Source organism: Homarus americanus, unplaced genomic scaffold (assembly GCF_018991925.1).
Source record: "Homarus americanus isolate GMGI-L3 unplaced genomic scaffold, GMGI_Hamer_2.0 scaffold28172, whole genome shotgun sequence".
Taxonomy (NCBI): domain Eukaryota; kingdom Metazoa; phylum Arthropoda; class Malacostraca; order Decapoda; family Nephropidae; genus Homarus; species Homarus americanus.
In genome coordinates this window covers 146,256-166,429 of record NW_024738604.1, presented here as the reverse complement: position 1 = coordinate 166,429, position 20,174 = coordinate 146,256, and the positions used below count along the sequence as shown (strand labels likewise).

At 46.6% G+C, this 20,174-nt stretch overlaps 1 protein-coding gene across 13 annotated transcripts in view; it reads left to right on the top strand.

Annotated features, from left to right (window-relative positions):
* LOC121874079 (protein phosphatase 1 regulatory subunit 12B-like) overlaps window positions 1–20,174 on the top strand; it is a 161,913-nt gene that overhangs the window by 43,873 nt on the left and 97,866 nt on the right. The window lies entirely within an intron of this gene.

Genomic DNA, 20,174 nt, shown 5'->3' with positions numbered 1-20,174 from the left:
GTAAGAAGGGGGAGACGAGACATTCTATCGTGATGGATAAGATCTGTTGGTGGTAATGATGATGGAGATAGGGGAAGGCGTGACGGAGAGAGGGAGGGATGGTTGAGGGAGGTAAGAAGGCGGATGGTGGAGGGAGGGAAGTAGGGCATGGTGGAGAGGGGGGGTAAGGCATGGTGGAGAGGGAGGTAAGGCATGGTGGAGGGGGGAGGTAAGGCATGGTGGAGAGTAAGGCATGGTGGAGAGGCGGGGCATGGCATGGTGGAGGGGGGAGGGGTGGATGAGGGAGGGAGCGAAGGGAGAGTTTTGGCTGTGGTATAGGCTGAGATCATATTATCTTTTCATGCTTAGATCACGAAAAGATGTCAGGTAAGATGGAAGGTCTCAGAGGATAGGTGTTTCAATGGGGTCTGAAGAGCAGGTAAAGTGAGAACGTGGCTCGAACGTCAACACTCAGGGTAATGGTGGTGGTGGGGGGATGGTGGTGGTAGGGGAGATGGTAATTGTGGTGGGGATGACGTAAACAAGAGGGGGGGTTACGAACTGTTTATATAATGAAATGACAGAAACCTAATTCATTTTCCGTAGTTCGACTCTTCCCTGGTTATAAAGTGTACTTGAATCAACGTGACCTTTATTCTCACGACGCCAGACTTATCTCGTAGAAGTCATCTGATCTCCCCTCGCACCCTGTCTAAGAATCCTCCTTAAGCCCCCCTCATTAACCCGAAAGTGGCGCGCCCTCGGTGTTGCAGGGGACTTGAGGTATCGAGACGGATAAATAGTCGCTAGGGTGGGGACCAGATCTGTAGGGAGGAGGAGGGTGGTGATGTTGCTGATGAGGAGGAGGAGGGTGTGGATCAGGGCTTTGTCGTGGAGAATAAGCGTTCACTAGATGACGTCGTGCAGTTTCTTCATTAGTCACGTGTAATTGTTGTTTGATGCGGTAGAGTCGATCAGCAGAGTCCCTTTGGCATCCTGGAGAAGTGAGTCAGTGAGCTTGTTGGCAGAGGGCAGCTTTTATAAATCACGTAGGAGTCGATGAATTCAGGTATTTACATTGATTGGACTCCATCTTTGTTTTATGAGTCCCTGTGATGATCTAACCAAGAGCCGTCTCTCATCATCAGACATAGGGAAGATAGATGGCTGGATCGGCCCCGTACACCCATACACGCCCGCCCCACCCATACACGCCCGCCCCACCACACACGCCCGCCCCACCCATACACGCCCGCCCACCCACCATACGTCATACCAAACCCACACCCACTCTGAAACTGTGAATTAACTCCTTATGAACTGAAACGGATACCTAGGCAATTCAACTACTAGAAAAATAAACCTAGTCGCATTACTTGACCTCTGGATTGCATGACCTTTTGACCTGCCCATATTATCCCAGGATGATGATGGTAATGAAAGTGTGTATATAATATGGTTGTTGTGAGTTATTATAGAGGTATGATAGAGAGTGTTAAAGGTTTAAGTGAATACATGTAACTCAGATAACTCGTGTTGGTGGTTCGTGTTAGGTGTATAGCGAATCTGAGAGGTTATGGCGGCGGCTCCTTGGCTGTGGTGGCGGTATTGAAAGATCGGGTTATATATTTGTATTGGTTATGTGATGGACCTTCGAGGGTGGAGGGGGGGGTGATGATGACCTACTTCACACTCAAGTGGTGGAGGAACTTGGGGGGGGGTAAAGGGTCCCGCCAGGTATTCTGTTATTGTGTGTGTGTGTGTGTGTGTGTGTGTGTGAGCGGTCATATGGGCATAATAAGAAACCCAATATCAAAAACAAGAGATAGACATAGCGCGTCCCTTAATACTCACCATATACTCAAGGCTTATTATCATAGAATGGCCGGGGGGAATGTGTTACTGCCTGCATAATACCCACTTGATATACCCACATTAGGGCCGCTGGGTTGATGGGATCTGGAGAGTCGTGCCATAGGGATAACACACTACCTGGTCGTGTTTCACCGCCTTTAACATCTGCAGGAAGGGACAGGGGAGTCGAGGCTCAGTATGGGGGCGTAGTAGCAGTAATGACACACTACGATGCCTGCAGAGAACTGGTGGGTGGATAAGTCTGCTGGAGGTGGAGAGGTATAGTCAGGAGAGAGCCTCAATAATTTCTCCAATCGGAAAGTCTGGAGGATTGATGAGCGGATTCGTTGAGGTCAGAATTGATGAGGTATTGTGTGTGTGTGTGTGGAGAGGTTCAATGTGCAGTGTTGGTAATGTGGATGCTTGTGTGATTGTGTGTGTGGTTTGATGAGGACGTGCTTGGCTGACAGTGCATGTTGTTGAGCTGGGGGTGTATGCGTGTGTCTGTGTTTGTGTGTGTAAGGCGGGGTGTGTGCGTGGAGGGGGGGGGGTAGTAGGGGTTGTGGTTGTTGATATTACTCTGGATGGTGTGGTTGTTGTTATAGTGCCAGGGAGAGTACCGTTAGTTAGTTTACCTACCTGCATACCTGAGTTGGCTGCTCCAGGTTACCAGTACGTACTACCACTACTACTACCTGCCCTGCCTATACCTGCCAAGAAGAACTCCTTACATGTTCCACCTGCCAAATATTTCCACCTACCTCTACTGGCACACATTCTCTCTCTCTCTCTCTCTCTCTCTCTCTCTCTCTCTCTCGTGTGTGTGTGTGTGTGTGTTTTCATCAGTTAGAGATAAACACGATACTAGAGGAATGTGTTAGTTAAGAGTGGGGTGTGAGGGTGTTTAGTCACATTTACCGATAAGATAACAGCACACACACACACACACACACACACACACACACACACACACACACAGATAACGACGTTTCTTGTCCCACATACACCAGGGTTGTTATCTGAAGAGGCAGCAGGAAGGTGGGATTTAAACGGCTCCTGTGTTTGCAAATGACGTAAGAGGGTAACTAGTTTCGTATGTTTGTAGCCTTGTAAAAAAGATAAACTGTTTAATTCTCCCGGTTGTGGAATTTTGGCATAACCTTTTTCAGTTGTAAATAATAATAATAACAACATTCTCTCAGTCACTACCTCCACCTGTAGTTTTACCTCAGTTGATGAATTTTTTGCCTTTACCGACACCTGCATTGGTAATTATATTTATATCTGTACTTGTATCTATTATTATTCTTGTGCTGATGTTTCCTGTAGTGTGTTGTGTGTGTGTGGTGTAATGGTCAGCATGCCCACCTCGCAAGCAAGGGGACCCGGGTTAGATCCCCGGGGACAGGGTGAAACTATGGACAAGTTTCTTTACGCTACTTTTCTGTGTCTACCCAGCAGTAATTGGGACCTGGATGTTCATCGCTTTATGGATCGTGTTCCGGGGTAATGGTTAGCCAGTGCAGTTGGCGAGTTGTCCGGTCTTCTCGGATTATTCCTTGACACTGGGTCATGCAGCTCGTTAACTCAAGGTGTGGTTGTTGTGTTGGCGACAGCTTCTACACCTTAAACAAATTCACGCCTAGGTGGCCCGAGGGCCGGCCATCCTCGATTTCAAGGGGCAACCATTTTTGTGTGTGCATGTGTTTTATGTATGTATGTATGTGTTATGTATATATGTATGTGTGTGTGTTAGTACTGATGTGTAGATACGTACAGGACATTTGATAACTTTATACCATACTAGACATACATCCCTCACAACCAAGAACCATCTCCTCCCCTCCCCTCCGTGTGACGTGATCAGACAGGAGCGTCGGTGATTCATAGGTTAGACGCAAGACATGTAGGAAGTAATGGTAAGCTGTGGGTCATATTTTATCGGGGTGTTATCGGTATTGAGTTGGCTAAATGATGACGCAACTTACGGAAGACAAATGTTGAAAAGTAATGTACTAAGTGTGTGTAAAATAGTAATAATAATAATAATTAACGGTTTATTGAAAAAGTTCTGCAGCCCGAAGGCTGAAAATATACATTGGACATAAATGACTTATTACATACATTGGTGGTTTAACAAAAGCCTTCATTAGAGAAAGGTAAAGGAACATACAGTGAACATACAGATTAATGTAGGTGTTGAGCAGCAAACACGTAGTGTAGCAACTCCGTCCCTCCCAGATGTGTGTGTGTGTGTGGTAATTGTTGTGGTGGTGGGTGGTGATGATTTTTTGTTTTGATAGCTGGTGGTGGAGATTGTGTTGGTGTGATTGGTGGGGGTAGTGGTGTATTGATAGCGATGGTGGTGGTGATGAGGATAGTGGTGGTGATGTGGAAGAGGAGGAGAATGTAGATGGTGATGATAATGGTGGTGAGGATGATGATGGTGGTGAGGATGATAATGATGGTGATAGTGACAATGGTGATGAAACAAACTTAAATAAATTACATTCTCTTTGGCGCAGAGAGAGGGGGGGGGGAACTTGTCAATTTACTTCCTATCTTAACCCTTGTATGTATACCTGAGTAACACCTGAGGGGTAGATTCCTCCTTCAGGTAAACTGCAGGTAAAAGTATATATACCCAGGAGGTGTGGCTCGGTATATACCTCCGGGGGGTAACTGAAGTGTTGATGGTGTGTGTGTGTGTTGGTGACCGGGAGCAAGGCATGACAATTTCTCTCCCTCTCTCGCTTTCCTTCTTTCATTTTTCTTCTTTTTTACCTCTCTCTCTCTCTCTCTCTCTCTCTCTCTCTCTCTCTTTATCCTTTCTCTCTTTGTATATATTTGTGTCTCATCTTTTCTGTTATTCTTTATATATATCTTTGTTTGTTTATTTCAAGAAGAAAATTGACAGAAAATTATAAATAACAAAGTTAGTAAATAAACTGATTAAAATACAAATACAAAATAATTGAGAAAACCACACACACACACACACACACACACACACACACACACACACACACAGGATAGGAGACCCAGATGTAGGTTAAACGTGAAAGATGACTCATAACTCCTTGCTTTGTGAAGACCATGCTGGTAGTATGGGATGGGGGGGGGGCTCCTGAAGCTACGGTATGTGTGGAAGTAGAGGATGTTCAGAGCCTTCAGGAGTGAGAGTCATGGGAAATGCTATGTACAGGGTGCAGGTTAGGAGTGAGGTGAGGTAGTGGTTGTGGTTTTGATAGTGTGGTAGGTGTAGTAAATAGTGGTTGTGGTGAGTGGTGTTAAGGGTTGTTGTTAATTGTGTTCGGGTGGATTGTAGTAATAGTAGTGTTGGTTGTGGTGGTTAGTAGCTGTAATGTTATTGTTGGTGGTAGTGAAGGGATGTTGGTTGTGGTGGTTAGTAGAAATGATAGTGGTAGTGGGATAGTGGTAGTAGTGGTAGTGGCGGTTGTTGGTAGTAATAGTAATGTAAGTGTTGGTTGTTGTGGTAGTGAAGTGGTGGTAATGGTGGTAGGATAAATTGAATGGTGGGTAAAATAAGGTATAGTTAGGTGCATTTATTTTAAGAGAAGCGGTGGTGAATGTTGATGGTTATAGTGACGATAAGTGCGGGCCAAACCTCGGGGCCAGACCAGTGTGTGTGTGTATGTGGCCAACAATGTTAATACGAGAGAGAGAGAGAGAATGAGGAATAGAGAAAAGGAGGAATAGAGGAAAGGGCGGATGGAAGAGAAAGGAGAAAAGCAGACAGAGAGAGAGAAAGAGATAATATTCTTTCTCAACTCAGGGTAGAATGCCAGAGGAGGGAATCGAATGAGTAAGTCAACATTGGCGCCAAGGGAAATCATTTACTGCAGGTTGACTCTTGTGTGTGTGTGTACAGGTTGTGGAGTTTCATGCCTGCACCCCGTCGCTCTAATGAGTCTCAAGATAGGTATTAAATGCAGCTTAACTCGTGGAATGTGTCGAGTAGGTATTTCTGTGTGTGTGTGTGTGAGAGAAGCAGGGAACGTGACAGGTTTATTAGTAATGTGTGTAGCAGCTAGTACCTGTGTATACCTGGTCGATGTGTCTGGTCTGTATTCTGTAGTGGGGGGGTGTAGCAAACCTTACCTCCTTGGTTCATAGGATAATGGTCACCCAGGAAGCAGGAGGAAGCGGTTTTATATGAGTTGCTTTGTGGTCCCTCCCTCCTCCCCACCCCACCCCTCTTTCATTCTTTCTCCCTCCCTCCCTCCCTCCTACCCCTCCTCCCCTCCTCCTACCCCTCTCTCCTCCTTTCCTCCTACCCCTCCCCTAAACTCTCCTCCCTTCCCCTTCACCGTCTCAAGAGTATGAGGAGGGGGGGAGCGGGCGAGTGAGAGAGACAGGAATGCATGCGTTTCCCTTACTTGTGAAGAGCGATATTAACCAGACCATGGTGTGTGTGTGTGTGTGGGGGGATCTTGTTTACCCTCCAGCATATTGTACCCGAGTGATGATATTTCTTTAACTGTAAAAATTGACATACGGACTTGGGTCATTTTATTCGTGGGAACATTGTCTTGGGTTATCGACGTGTGTGTGTGTGTGTGTGTGTGTGTCTGATTTCCTGTACTTATGGTTGTTTCTGGTTTTCCTTAGTCTGTTTCATCCAAGCTTTAGTATTTTCTTTGTTTCACCCAGACTTAAGGATTTTTTTGTTTTTGTTTCATCGGGCGTCAGTACTTTATTTGTCCGATTCGTCCACTTTATTAATTTTTCATTGTATTTGTTTCTGTTGTGATTATTGTTTTAGCCTCCCCAGAGTGACCCAGACTCGACTTAGCTAGACAGACGGTTCAGTGAGGTCTCTTTGTTTATCTCTATATTTTCTCTGCTTGATATTAATAAATCTTAATATTTTGTTCTGCATAATTAAATTCACCTCCTTTGAGTTAGCCTGACTTGGCTATAGATTTGGGTGGCGGTAGTGGGCGGTCCTCAGATCTCGTGGGTGGCGGGGGTGGGTGGGGCGGCGACAGTACCCCTTTAAAATTTGTACTCTGGCTGATCCTAACTAGGTCACCACCGGCTGCGGCAGACACGGTGGTCAGCCGCGGCGCCCGGGTAGGCGTTGGCCGGTGGTGGTTGGTGGTGAACTGAGTTTGGTTGTTGTGGTGGTGTCAGGGATGGTGGTGGTGGGAGATTTTGTGGTAGGTAGTGAATTGAGCGTGCTGGTAGTCGTAGTAGTCGTGGTATAGTGGTGGTTATAGGAGTGATGGTAGTCCGAGCTGTGGCAGTGGTGGTGCTGGTGATGTATGGGTGACGGCGGCGGCTGTCATGGTGCGGAAGACTGAAAATACTGCAGAGATGACGTGTCTGTCATTTTATGCGAGTGTGTCCACCTCTGTGTGTGTCTGTCAGTGTACAAAAAATAAAGTCACCATTGTTATACCAAAATAACTAAATGAAATGAAAGTAACAAAGAATTGTGTGATAGTTATAATGATAATTCCTTTAATAATAATAATAATAATAATAATGATTATATATCCTTAGGTGTTGCCGACGAGAGAAATCAAAGCATAGACGAAAATAGGAGATTAATTCTCGTGTAGATCATCGAACATGTGACAGGAGGAATGTGTGTGTGTGGGGGGGGGCTGCTCCTACTCACTCACTCAACAGCCAGGCCCCGTCACACACACACACACACACTGGGCCTACCACAAACTCAATAGCCGCAGTCAGAGCCGGGTCAGACAGTGGACCACTCAGCTGTATTGATCATGTGTTGCACTGGCAGTCTGAGGGAGAAGGGGGGGGGGTTAAGGAGGAAGAAGAAGGGGGGGAGTGAAGGAGGAAGAAGAAGGGGGGGAGGTAAGAGGAGGAGGGTATGAAATAAGTGGGGAGAGGAAGAGGTTGGGGGGGGGATGTTTACCAGACCCTCCTCATCCCCTCTCCCCACTCCTTCCCCTTCCTTCTTCCCTCTCACTTTCCCTCTCCCCCTCTCACCATCTCCCTCGCTGTTGCATAACGTTAGTAGTACATTATATTAACATGCTCTGTTGTCTCAATTTCGCCCCTTCCTGTGACGTTCTGCTCTCATTCTCCCTCTTCCTCTTGATGTTATAGATAGATAGACAGATGGATTGAGGTACTGTATTAGCATTTAGTAGGTAGAGATGGATAAATTAGAGCGTTTGATGGATAGATGAGCGGGTGCTGCTATGGCGTGCGGTTTACAAGATATTTAGGATGATTAGGTTAGATCAGGTTAGGTATAAGGTTAAGTTAGGTTAGGTCATGTCACGTTAGGATAGATCACGTTACGCTAGGTCGGGTTAAGTTAGATTAGGTCAGGTCATGTCACGTTAGGTTAGATCAGGTTATGTATAAGGTTAAGTTAGGTTAGGTCATGTCACGTTAGGTTAGATCAGGTTAGGTATAAGGTTAAGTTAGATTAAGTCAGGTCATGTCACGTTAGGTTAGATTAGGTCAGGTCATGTCACGTTAGGATAGATCACGTTAGGCTAGGTCAGGTTAAGTTAGATGAGGTCAGGTCATGTCATGTCACGTTAGGTTAGATCAGGTTAGGTATAAGGTTAAGTTAGGTTAGGTCATGTCACGTTAGGTTAGATTAGGTCACGTTAGGTTAGATTAAAAATACCTTTGTAGAAGTCACTATAGTAACACTCCATATTGCCTCTCAGTTGGTGTAGTAAAGTGCAAGTAAAATAAGCTACAGGCAGTCAGATTACATTTTTCTATGGTGTATTGATAGAAATAGATTAGAGAGAAAAGTGATAATTCTGTCGTCTTCTTATTTCAGTTTATATCAAATACTGGCGAATTATATAAGACTGTTAGCGTTAGTGTGTTGGTCTGTAATGACGAGCACTGCCGCCCGGCTTCTTTTCCTCCCGCCCGGCCTCCCTTCCTCCCGCCCGGCCTCCCTTCCTCCCGCCTGGCCACCCTGTTACGCCATTGACATAAGGCCCTTAAAACACCCATATATGGGACAGGGTAGGATGTCTAGTGCCTGTACCGACAGACAATAACTAGCTCATGACATAACCCTAACACACTATTAGCTTAGCTAGGCGGTCAGCCCGCCCTCTCTTACCTCCTCCTAAACTTCTTCAATTTCCGAACTATAACTTCCTTCCCCTACCTCTAATCTTCTTTCACCCTTTCTTTCTCTACAAAAAAAAATTTCTCTGAAACCAACGGAGGGCCTTAACCAAACCTAAGTATATAGATATGCTGATAACCACAAGGAAACAAGAAAACACGAAGTTCCCAAGCGCTTTCGTGTAATTCACATCTTCAGGGGTTATCAGCGTATACCTGGATAACGCGCACCTACAGTGATTTACTTGCATAAATATATAGATGTGAAGTAACGGGGTAAACCATAGTAATGTTTAAAGAGCTCCGTGAGAGGGAACACCGTAGGCGGCTTGTTAATATATACTCTTGATCTGCCGAATTGTTGTCCAGTCGTCTCTTGGGGATTATCAGGTTCAGTATTAGTAAAGGCTGAGTCTACCATAATGTAAGGGTATCTGTGTTATATATCTGTGAGTGTATACCTGAAAGTGCGTTCAATTACACCAGATGACATCATTAGGTCATTAAGATTTTTGTGGTTGTAGGCGTGTTATGGGCGGTGAAGGACTTAAGGACATCTATAGTTACTACTACTACTGTGTGTGTGTGTGTGTGTGTGTACCCATCGCTGCTGGGGGGAGCCGTCAGGTGTCGGCGGCTGGTGGTGATGGTAGGGTGCCAGTTCCAAAATACCAGCGTCATAACAGAGGGAGGCAATGTTTAGAAAGAACTTTACATCATTGTGACGCTTTTAAACCAGACCCTCACCACCTGACTTGACTGACACACACACACACACACACACACAGCCGGGGCCGCTCACCTGACTACCTTCCCTCCCCACCTACCCTCCCTCCCTCCCTCCCTCACTCTCCCCCTGCCTGCCACTCTATAGCCGGGGACCTGCCGTCTCCGCCTGCCTCCAAGACCAGGTTGATGAGAGAGGCTCCTGTCCTCCACCTTCATTGCTGCCGCCGCCGCCAGGGTCATGGATGGATAGGCCGGGAGATGAAGGAGGGGGGGAGGCTGTGTGTGTGAAGTGGCGTCGTATTCTCTCTTCCTCTCTTCTTTCTTTTTCGCTCTCCCTCCTCTTCTCTCGATCGTTCCTGTTAGCAGCTGTTTTTGTCTTCTGCCACGATTTGAGGGAGGGGATGGGGGTAAGTCGGCATCACTTTTCATACGCCGTCACTGTCAACACTCGGGTCTATATCCAGGTCACAGTTTGTCAACAGATCACGGCGAGGCATGATCAGTGGCCCCGCTACTCTGAACGATGACAGGGACGTGGGTCCTTAGCTCTGGAAGTCAAACTTACATTTTTTGTTTTAATGTTCTTTCAGCCTTCCTTAATTGCTTCCTTCCTCCTTGTATTTTGTTTCCTTCTCCCTGTCCTCTTCCTTCCTCCTTGCTTCCCTCTTCCTTCCTCCTTGTTTCCCTCTCCTCCTCCTCCTCCTTCTTTCTTTCTCTATCCTCCTCCTCCTCCTCCTCCTCCTCCTCCTCCTCCTCTCTCCCTCCTCCTCCTCCTCCTCTCTCTCCTCTCCCCTCCCCCACAGGCCACAACCACGCGGACGATTTAATTAAACCCCATGAAATATATCGTCCAGTTTGTTTGTCTACTTCTTCACATTCTCGAGTGCTGCCCCGAGCGGAGAAAAACCTAAACACTTCGGCTATTTCCTTCCTTCTTTTTCTGTTTTTTTCTTTCGTTTTTCATTTCTCCTTTTCCTTGTTGTTGTTGGGTCTTTTGGTGTCAGGTAAGCATTTTGACTTCTTCCCCGTCCTGTTCCCCGTGACTTACAGAGCGTCTTGGTAAATTTGTTGTCATTTCGTTCCAAAAACTTACAAGCGTGATGTGATGGAATGAAAACAATAACAGAGAGTTGTTACTTTTGTTTTTTGTTTTTGTTTCGTTGATTCTTGTCGCTGATGATGGTCTAGGTGTGATTGTATTTGTTTTTTATTGTATTGTGAATTTTTTGTGGTAGGTCTGGAGTTGTTGTTTTTTTAAGTCGGATAGGCCTATAAAATTTTACACTCTGAAATAGGGTGTGTGTGTGTGTGTGTGTGTGTGTGTGTGTGTGTGTGTGTGTGTGTGTGTGTGTGTGTGTGTGTGTGTGGTTGGGTCTTATTAGAAGTATAGTGGCAGTGTTGTGTTTGGCAGGACGGGGTGTCGGGCCTCTGGTGGTAGTGGTGAGGCCTGGCGTGAGGTGGTGGTGGTGGTAGTTGGCTGTGTTGGTGGTAGTAGGTGGTGGTGGTAGTTGGCTGTGGTGGTGGTAGTAGTGGTGGTGGTGGTAGTTGGCTGTGGTGGTGGTAGTGTGGTAGTTGGTTGTGGTGGTGGTAGTTGGCTGTGGTGGTGGGTGTTGGTAGTGGTGTGGTGGTGGTGGTAGTGTGGTGGTTCCTCGTCTGCTTCCTCACCAACCCTTCACACACCACCACTATTTTTCTGGACAGTCTATGAGTATTTTTTCCGTCTGTGCCTGTCTGTCTGTTTCTCCCTGGCGTTGGAACTGTTGAAGCTAAAACGATAAATTAGTCCTGGGAATGAACCAAATCACCCCCGGGAGGTTTGTGTAGCTGTGTTTGTTTGGACAAGATTAATAATGTGATCACCTTCCACACACACACACACTCTCTCTCTCTCTCTCTCTCTCTCTCTTCTCTGTCCTCTCTCTCTCTCTCTCTCTGTCTCTCTCTCTCTCTCTCTCTCTCTCTCTCTCTCTCTCTCTCTCTCTCTCTCTCTCTCTCTCTCTCTCTGTCTCTCTCTCTCTCACTGTCTCTCTCTCTCTCTCTCTCTCTCTCTCTCTCTCTCTCTCTCTCTCTCTCTCTCTCTCTCTCTCTCTCTCTCTCTCTCTCTCTCTCTCTCTCTGTCTCTCTGTCTCTCTCTCTCTCTCTCTCTCTCTCTCTCTCTCTCTCTCTCTCTCTCTCTCTGCTCTCTCTCTGTCTCTCTCTCTCTCTCTCTCTCTCTCTCTCTCTCTCTCTCTCTTTCTCTCTGTCTCTCTGTCTCTCTCTCTCTCTCTCTCTCTCTCTCTCTCTCTCTTTCTCTCTCTCTCTCTCTCTCTCTCTCTCTCTCTCTCTCTCTCTCTCCTCTCTCTCTCTTGTCTCTGTCTCTGTCTCTGTCTCTCTCTTCTCTCTCTGTCTCTCTCTCTCTCTCTCTCTCTCTCTCTCTCTCTTCTCTCTCTCTCTCTCTCTCTCTCTCTCTCTCTCTCTCTCTCTCTCTCTCTCTCTCTCTCTCTCTGTCTCTCCTCTCTGTCTGTCTCTCTCTCTCTCTCTCTCTCTCTCTCTCTCTCTCTCTCTCTCTCTCTCTGTCTCTCTCTCTCTCTCTCTTTCTCTCTCTGTCTCTCTCTCTCTCTCTCTCTCTCTCTCTCTCTCTCTCTCTCTCTCTCTCTCTCTCTCTCTCTCTGGTGTTAAACATTATAGGAGTTATAATATGTTTAACAGTTTTGACTGAGTGTGCAGAGAGACATCTTCCATTTTCTAGAAATTTAATGCTGTAGAAATTAATCCCTATCGAGCGATGATTAATGACCCTCAGGTTGAATCACCTCAAACAGACGAACAAACACACAGGTGATGTAAAATATCCGGTATAAAACGTGTTTGGTTGAATTACACACACACACACACACACACACACACACACACACATATATATATAATTTTTTTTTTTTTTTTAAAGTTTGGCATGAATGAAGTGAGACAGATTTGAAAGAAGTTATTTCAGATATGTTAAAACACGGTTGCATTTCAGAGCTGTGAATTGCTCTTGATGGGGAGGGGGATGGGGAAGAGGAGAGGTGAAGAGGGAGGAGGAGGGGGTGGAATGGGGAGCATGGGGTGTGGAGGGGGAATGGGAAGAAGGGGTTGAGTGGGTGGAAGGGGGAAAGGAAGAGGGGTTGGAGTGGGGAGTGTGGGGGGAAGAGGGGTGGAATGTTGGGCGTGACGTGGGCGTTTCAGCACGAGTGGGATGAGACGCTGCCATTGAGAGCACTAACAGGGTAACCAAGTAGTAATTGGGTGCAAGGTTGAGTGTGGTCCATGGGGCAGCCACCCAAACCACTACTGTGTCGACCTCTTATGGTGCCCTGCCCCTGCCACCGCTCCGGTACCTCTACCACCACTTCTACCCTCCTATTACCACCTGCCACCACCACCCCCTACAACCACCCCTACCACCCCTACCACACCACCACTATCACCCCTACCTGGATCTCTGTTTCTACCTGCGACATCACCTCTTAAATGTCTTGTGTTTCTGGTAATGTTACGCTGGTTTGAGAGATGACGTAGTGGTGACGTATGTGTGGTGTGTGACATGTAGTGGTTGATGTGACGTAGTGGTGACGATGTGACGTAGTGGTGACGATGTGACGTGCTGATGATGTGACATTAGATCGTGTGAAACAACATAGACAAAAGGGAGATTATTCAGGCAGTAAGAATGAATGAAGGAATGAATGAATAACAGTGAAAGAAAGGCGTGTAAAATTGTCTTCTTTAATCCGCTCCTCCTACATTATATATTACACAGCATAAAGAAGTTGAAAGGTGTGATGTGACACATAATCCATTAGCTATTTGTTTTTGACCTCTGACCTCTGACCCGCGCTTAAGCATAGCACCTGTAGTGGTTGTTGTAGTGTTTATTGATACCAGGATTAATTTTTTCTTCTTTTTCATTATATAAATTTGGTGAAGATTTAAGTTGCATGGATAGATATGTACACTGTTATAGTTATATAGATAAATAGTTACATATAGGTTACGTGGATAGATGGTTATAGTTTAGATAGCTATAGGTTGAATAGTTATATATGGGTTACGTGGATAGATGGTTATAGTTTGAATATTATAGGTTGAATAGTTATATTGGGTTACGTGGATAGATAGTTATAGTTTAGATAGCTATAGGTTAGATAGTTATATATGGGTTACGTGGATAGATAGTTATAGTTTAGATAGCTATAGGTTAGATAGTTATATATGGGTTATGTGGATAGATAGTTATAGTTTAGATAGCTATAGGTTAGATCGTTATATATGGGTTACGTGGATAGATAGTTATAGGCTATATAGATAGTTATATAGGCTACGTGTATATGTAGTTAGAATGATAGTTATATAGGCTTCATGGATAGGTCTAGTTATATAGATCACATATAGATAGTTAAATATATAGCTTCACGTGGCACAGACCGTTCTATACCCATGTGCTCGGTTCTATGGCAAAGGTAACCTCTCTTTCCACCTTGATGGTTTATTTTACACTGACTCGTGGCTTATGTGTGTGTGTATTTGAGAGAAGCTTTGGGGGTGATGTGTTATGCTTTGAGCCCTGTGCCTATATCAGCAGACCTGGGTGTATTGTTGTATCGTACTGTATTGTAATTTGTTGTATTTTATTTTGTTGTATTGTTATTGTATTGTATTTTATTGTTGTATTGTATTGTATTTTATTGTTGTATTGTTATTTTATTGTTATTGTATTTTGTATTGTTTTATTGTTGTTGTATCGTATTGTATTTTGTTGCAATGTTTTGTGTATCGTATAGTATTGTATTTTGTTGTATTGTATTTAGACGAGCCGAGTTGTTATAGTCTTTGTCAGGTTGCTAGTGTATCCGCTGGTATAGATAAGAGGGTTTCCGCATGATAAATTTAGTGTTTTTTTTGTTTACCGACGACACACCGTTAGGTTAGGTTAGGTTAGGTTTGATGAGGTGATGTGAGGTTAGGTTAGGTTTGGTTAGGTTAGGTTAGGTTAGGTTAGGTTTGATGAGGTGATGTGAGGTTAGGTTAGGTTTGGTTAGGTTAGGTTAGGTTAGGTTAGGTTAGGTTAGGTTAGGTTAGGTTAGAGTAGTGTAGTGTTGCAAACATTTAAGCTAGGGGAGGGAATATAATGGAAGCGAGTTCGTGTGTGTGTGTGTGTGTGTGTTCCCCATTCTATATAGCTCTTGGGGTTGGTAATTGGCTCATACTATACAAGTTTCATCCCCACCTAGCACCTGGCAACACGAAACTGTAATACTCCACTACATGAAGGTATATCTCGCTGTACCTGTTATATACGAGTGAACACGCATTATATCATAGACTTTATAACTAAGTACTCACCTGAAACACTGTGTTGACCTCTGTTGGTGTCATTAATCAACAGAGGTTTAGAGAAAATAATTATGGTAATGGAGAACGGAGGAGGGGAAGAGGGTGATAGGGAGGAGGGAAGAGGGTGATAGAGGAGAGGGAAGAGGGGTGATAGAGGGGAGGGAAGGGGGTGATAGCGGAGAAGGGAAGGGGTGATAGCGGAGGAGGAGGGGTGATAGCGGAGAAGGGAAGAGGGTGATGGCGGGGGGAGGGGAAGGGGTGATAGCGGAGAAGGGAAGAGGGTGATAGCGGAGAGGGAAGAGGGTGATGGCGGAGGAGAGGGGTGATGTGGAGGAGGAAGGGTGATGGCGGAGGGAGGGAAGGGTGATAGCGGAGGGAGGGAAGAGGGTGATGGGGAGGGAGGGGAAGGGTGATGGCGGAGGAGGGGAAGAGGTGATGGCGGAGGAAGGGTGATGTGGAGGAGGAAGAGGGGTGATAGCGGAGGAGGGGAAGAGGTGATAGCGGAGGAGGGAAGAGGTGATGGTGGAGGGAAGAGGGTGATGGCGGAGGGAGGAAGAGGGGGTGAGCGGAGGAGGGGAAGGGGTGATGTGGAGGAGGGAAGGGGTGATGGCGGAGGAGGGAGAGGGGTGATGGCGGAGGGGGAGGGGGAAGAGGGTGATAGCGGAGGAGGGAAGGGTGATAGCGGAGGAGGGGGAAGGGTGATGGCGGAGGGGGAAGAGGTGATAGCGGAGGGGAAGAGGGTGATGGCGGAGGGGGGAAGGGTGATGGCGGAGAGGGGGGGGAAGAGGAGGGTGATAGCGGAGGAGGAAGAGGTGATAGCGGAGGAGGGAAGGGGTGATAGGGAGGAGGAAGAGGGGTGATAGCGGAGGAGGAAGGGTGAGCGGAGGAGGGAAGGGTGATGGCGGAGGAGGGAAGGGTGATAGCGGAGGAAGGGTGATGGCGGAGGAGGGTGATAGTGGAGGAGGGTGATGTGGAGGAGGAAGAGGGTGATGGGGAGGGAGGAAGAGGTGATAGCGAGGAGGGGAAGAGGGTGATAGCGGAGGAGGGAAGAGGGTGATAGTAAAGGAATTGAGGTCTGGGGTTTTACGTGTGTGTGTGTAAGGGGGGGTCAGCACCAATCCTAGGTCAGCCCACAGGACAGGACGACACAGCCCCCTCATAACTCCTGCACCATGCTGTTTTTTGTGGTTGTGGTGTTGGTTAAAATGGGTTCCAGTCTTATTGGCCCCTAAGTTTGGTTAACTATATATAACTTAATATTATCCAACCAAACGTATCCCAAGTCTTCTACTCCAGCCACAACTGTCTAACTCCCGCCAGATCGCATCCCAACCCGTGCCAGACTCCATCCTAGCTCAGTCAGACGTCCTAACCCAGCCAGACCTATCCTAGCTCAGCCAGACGTGTCCCAAACCCAGCCAGAGACCTATCCTAGCTTAGTCAGACGTATCCTAACCCAGCCAGACCTATCCTAGCTCAGTCAGACGTGTCCTAACCCAGCCAGACCTATCCTAGCTCAGTCGGACGTGTCCTAACCCAGCCAGACCTATCCTAGCTCAGTCAGACGTATCCTAACCCAGCCAGACCTATCCTAGCTCAGTCAGACGTGTCCTAACCCAGCCAGACCTATCCTAGCTCAGTCGGACGTGTCCTAACCCAGCCAGACCTATCCTAGCTCAGTCAGACGTATCCTAACCCAGCCAGACCTATCCTTACCCAGCCAGACCTATCCTAACCCAGCCAGACCTATCCTAGCTCAGTCAGACGTATCCTAACCCAGCTAGACCTATCCTAGCTCAGTCAGACGTATCCTAACCCAACCAAACTTATCCTATCCCAGCCAAATCTAACCTAACCTAACCTAACTAGAACCTGGGTTATCGGGTTGTCTGCCACCATTCTCCACGTGTTGATGATCGTTAGTGTGTCCATTTTTTTTAATTTCAATATTATGCCACGAACAAGGAAGGCGTTTATAGTCTTAACATTATCCGTTTGTTTGTTTTTGCTTGATTCCTCATAACCGAATCATCAGACTGTTCAGCTGCAGTTTGATGTTGTAGATAACTATAACAACAACAAAAACAACTACCCCCACGTTTTGCTTATATACGTTTGAGTCTCGCATTACTGTATAAGGCTGTATTAGGTAATTGAATTCCGTTTTAAGTTGGGAGTAATGTGGCAGGAATGTAGTGTGTGGGCGTCGCCTCTTTGTCGACGTCAACACCTTGGTGAACTGAAAAGGTTAATTATTATTATCTTCTTCCTCATAACCTAAATAAGAGTTGACCTTTTGTGCTATTTTTAAACCTTAGCTGTTGTGTCTCTCCTCACCAGGGGGTCGGTCGTGGTGTAAAGTAGACGGCGGTGTTGTCTTGGGTGTGGGACTTTTTTTTAGTGTATGTTATGGTGGTGTAAAAAGTGTGGTGTGATGTGTGGAACTACGAGTGTTAAGTGTTTTTTTTGTGTGTGTGTGTAAAGAGCCGTGTATACATATTCGTGGGGACGCAGTATAACGAAGGAGGGTCGTATGGTGGCAGTACAGTGAGCATTAGTGTTGATAGACCCAGGGTGCTGGCCAGTGCACTGTTGGCTTCCCTCACCCCCTCTGTGTGTGTGTCTGTCTGGTAGCCGAGGTAGGTAGTCAGGCAGCGTTGCGACAGACGAGATAACGAGGTGATCCTCCTCCAGGTGTGGTGACAACGATGACGCGTAGCTGCGATGAGGTACCCAGAAGGTGCTGTTATCGTCCCAACTCTCCCCCCTCCATCTCTCCCCCTCTCTATCCCTCCCCCTCTCCCTCTTTCTTCTCCATATCTCCCCCTACCCCCATCCAACCAACTCCCCTCGTCCACCTTCCAACCCCCCCCTCCACCTTCCACCCCCATTCCAACCCCCCTCCTCCACCTTCCAACCCCCCTCCATCCCTCCAACTCCGGCACTCCTCCTCGTATATTGTGTACCATCACTTACACCTGTTCATCGTCTCCTCCCCATCCTCCTCCTTTCTTTTCCTCAGTTTTACCCTCCTCTTTCTTCTTTCATGTCATTCTTTCTCCTCTTACTTCTTTTCTCCTCCCCCTTTCATCCTTCTCTCCTCCCCATTCTTTTCAGTCCTCCCTTCTTCCTTCTCTCCACTTCCTTCTTCTCCTTTTCCTCCTCCCTCTTTCCCCTCTTTCATCTCCCCTTTTCTCCCTCCTCCACCTCTTCACCCCTCACCAAATTGTTCTTTTCCTGTTCGACGCAGCCATACTTCTTCACGCTGTCGATGGCGTTTTGGTCCACATCCTGTCGACACACCCCTGTCGTGTCGACGTGGGGTCTGTCTGGTCTCTTCTTTGTCTACACTACCGTACATACTTTCTTCTCTCCCGTACCATCATGTTCTTGTTGTCTATGTCGAGTCTCTTGGTTCTCTCGTCCTGTCGACCTACTTTTCTTATCTCCTCTCTCACCTTGTCGATGTTATAGTTTTTGTCCACCTCCTGTCTGTCTCTATCTGTCTGTCTTTGGGTGTGCATGGCGACCTGTGGTGTAATGGTCAGCATGCTCGCCTCGCAAGCGAGGGTTCGATCCCAGGGCAGGGTGAAACTAAGGGCAAGTTTTCTCTACCCAGCACTAATTGGGAACCTGGATTTTAATATATTTGCGGATCGCGTTCCGGGGTAATGGTTAGCCAGTGCAGTTGGCGAGCCGTCCGGTATTCTCGGACTATTTCTTGACACTGGGTCATGCAGCTCGTTAACTCAAGGTGTGGTTGTTGTGTTGTGTTGGCGACAGCTTTTACACCTTAAACAAATTCACGCCTACAGTAGGTGGCCCGAGGGCCGACCATCCTCGACCTCGAGAGGCAACCATTATTATTATAATTATTATTATTATTATTATTATTATTATTATTATTATTATTATTATTATTAATATAATAATTATAATTATTATAATTATTATTATTATTATTATTATTATTATTATTATTAGTAGTAGTAGTAGTAGTAGTAGCAGCAGCAGCAGCAGCAGCAGCATGATTGTTCCGCGTCGAATGCCATAGTTGATTCACGTTTTCTTTTTTAATTATTGTCCTCTTTTAGTAACTAACGTGTTCTCTCTCTCTCTCTGAGCCTCATAATACGGCCTCACTTCGCCCCGTCATGTTGCTGGTCGCCTTCACCTCGGGGTGTATATGGTGTCGACACTGATGAGGGGTTTGTTAAGATACGTTATTAGTGACGGGGTGGGGGGGGTGGTCGTGTCCTGAGGCTGGCGGAAGAACAGTAGTAGGTGAGGAATGTAACAACAGTGTCTTGGTAGAGGTAAAGGAGTCAGTGTCGCTGTTGCTAATGAGGATAGGTAAGGAGTTAGGTTTACCTCACATCGCTACTAGTAGCCTAACTTAACAACCACCACCACTGTCACTACCACTACCACCACCGCCACCAATACCACCACCAATACCACCACCACCAATACCACCACCACCACCACTGTCACTACCACTACCACCACCACCACCACCGCCACCACCAATACCACCACCGCCACCACCAATGCCACCACCACCCAATACCACCACCACCAATACCACCACCACCAATACCACCAATACCACCACCACCACCACCACCAATACACCACCAATAACCCCACCACCACTGTCCTCACTACACTACCACCTGCCACCACCACCACCACTACCACCACCACCACCACCACCACCAATACCACCACCGCCACCAATACCGCCACCAATACCACCACCACCACCACCACCAGGAGGCCGAGATGAACCAGCGATACGAGTAGGAAGTGTGTCTCGAGGTTGAGGTCATTGTGAAACACTTGAGACCGTGAGTGGAGGGAGGAGGAGAGCGGATGTGTGTGTGTGTGTGGGGGCACGCGCGCGTGTGTTTGCGCGTGTGGGCGTGTCTCACTGTTAATAAACTTCCTGTTGTCTGTGTGTGCTGTGGCGTTTTATATAATGACTGATAAACTGATGCTACGGTATGATAATAATTTTTGTAAACATTAATTTATATATTTTCCCATGCACTGTTTATATTAACGATGTTCTCGACGATATGAGATGCATATATAAACGTCTATCATCACAAGGGTCCCTATACTCACACATACTGTAGTGGAGAGAGACGCAC